At 46.2% G+C, this 1,882-nt stretch overlaps 1 non-coding gene across 1 annotated transcript; it reads right to left on the reverse strand.

The window, feature by feature from the left end:
- Nucleotides 1-727: 727 nt before the first annotated feature.
- On the reverse strand, nucleotides 728-834 carry LOC128127491 (small nucleolar RNA R71). Its single transcript, XR_008225281.1, has one exon. It is a non-coding gene; the product is annotated as a small nucleolar RNA R71 (small nucleolar RNA).
- Between the last annotated feature and the right edge of the window lie 1,048 nt (nucleotides 835-1,882).

Here is a 1,882-nt window from a genome sequence, read left to right on the forward strand (position 1 = left end):
AAATTTTTTAAGTTGGTAGTGAGTTTTTCTTATTTTAGTTCAGTTTTACGTTTTAGTTTAGCAAGTTGCAGGAGTTCATGACCAGAAGCTCAAACACACACTTGGTGCCACCACTGGAAGACCCCGAATCTGCACTTCACAAGAAAAAGACGCCCTTGCAAGAATTGAAGTCAGCCTTTTCTAGGAAGTCGGGAAAGAAGACAGGAGAGTCCAGCTCACCAGCGAAGCACAAGAGCAATCTTGAGCATTTGGATCACACACCCGTGCAAACCGAGTGCGAAAGCGATACCGAGCCAGAATTTGAAGAACACACAAGTGAACCCGAGAACGAGCCAAGGAACGAGATGGCAGCGATTGAAGAAATGTCCATGGGAGCATACAAAAAGCGGATCCGAGATGATATGGGTCCTGGGTTAGTCCAACCCGCAATTCCTGCCACTGCCACATTCGAACTAAAGGGACACATATTAACAGCACTGAAGGACATCCCATTTTTCGGGAAGGATCATGAAGATGCTTTTAAGCATCTAGACGAAGTCAACGACATTGTTGTTACTTCAATGTCCCAAATGTCACCAGAAATACAGTCTTGCTTAGGATGCTTCCCATCACTTTCAAAGGAGCTGCTAAGGAGTGGTTAAAAGCACTCCCACCAGGTACAATCACCACTTGGGCTCAAATGCGTGAGCAATTCCTGGACCAGTTCTGCCCGCCATCCAAGATAGCCAAACTCAAGAAGGCGATAGCCAACTTTGAGCAACAACCGGGGGAGTCACTATACGAAGCATGGGAGCGGTACAAGGGCTTACTCAGAAATTGCCCTCAACATGACCTAAATGTGCAGCAAGAGATGTCAATCTTTTATGATGGGGTCAATGTAATGACAAGACAACTCCTTGATTCTCAAGGACCGTTGACAAAGAAAAATCCAAGGGAAGTCAAGGAGCTCATCGAAGAATTCGCGAAACACTCCCGCGAATACCATAACCCGAGGCAAGACGGAAGTAAAGGCGGTGGAGGGACCCAAACTGAAGAAATTGTAGCTGTCATGGCCATGCTAAATAACATGGATCGCCGGATAACACAACTGGACCAGTCGATACATGCCATAAGAGTGGGGTGAGAGCGATGCAGTGGTCCACACTTGACCAAGGACTGCAATATGGATGAGTCTGGGAACAGAAAAGCTCAAGTGTGCTACTCTAGTGGGGATAAGTTTGATGACGACTGGAGGAAACCAAAGAAGGAGTGGCTGCCATATGAAGAGTATAAAAAGCAAAAAGAAGAAAAGTATAGGCAGACAGGTCGAGGCTTTTACCAAAAGGAGCAGCCACTAATCGAGAAGAAACCCGACCTAGAGACCATTTTGATGAAGTTTATGGAGGCTTCGGAAAAGAGACATGATGCCACGGATTCCGCTATCATGGAACAACAAACATTGATGAAGAACCAGCAAGCATCCATCCATAACCTTGAAGTACAACTTGGTCAACTAGCCACTTTAGTCCATGAAAAATTGTCCCCGAAGAATCCCGAAGTAAAAGCCCAATCTCACGTAATGGCCATCGATACTGAAGAAGATACAATATCCGAGTTCCTGGAGGCGTTGGAAGAACAACCGCAGCAGCCCAAGAAATCAAGGATCGAAAATGGAAAGAATGCTGAACCAGGCTCGCCACGACGTGGCACGCCTCTGGCCACGACGTGGCGCAAGTCTGAGCAAAAATCTTTGGAGCCTATTCCAGATTATCATCCACCTATGCCATTTCCCACCCGTGCAACACTTAGTCAACTGGAGAAGGAACATTTAGAGTTTGTGAAGCATGTGAAAGGGATTCCAATTAATACTCCCTTTGTTGAGTCCTTATCCAAAGCTTCCGAG

Source organism: Lactuca sativa, chromosome 7 (assembly GCF_002870075.4).
Source record: "Lactuca sativa cultivar Salinas chromosome 7, Lsat_Salinas_v11, whole genome shotgun sequence".
NCBI classification, from domain to species: domain Eukaryota; kingdom Viridiplantae; phylum Streptophyta; class Magnoliopsida; order Asterales; family Asteraceae; genus Lactuca; species Lactuca sativa.